The sequence below is a fragment of the Octodon degus genome, unplaced genomic scaffold (assembly GCF_000260255.1).
Source record: "Octodon degus isolate 3935 unplaced genomic scaffold, OctDeg1.0 scaffold00053, whole genome shotgun sequence".
Lineage (NCBI taxonomy): Eukaryota > Metazoa > Chordata > Mammalia > Rodentia > Octodontidae > Octodon > Octodon degus.
The window spans coordinates 8,434,798-8,435,019 of NW_004524629.1; positions in this window are offsets into that span (position 1 = coordinate 8,434,798).

Consider the following 222-nt stretch of genomic DNA (forward strand, 5'->3'; position numbering starts at 1 on the left):
GGTGTGGTAGTACATGCCTGTAATCCCAGCACTGGGGAGGATGAAAACAGGAAGATCAATACAAGTCCAAGCTGCATAGTGAGACTCTGTACCAACTTAAAATTACAAAACAAAAACAAAAAACCCAAATACCATGAAATTCATATTATTTTGTTTAATGAAATTCTGTATCACTTATAATTTTTCTGTTTTAACACTATTTTGTACTCTCTTTAAAAAATA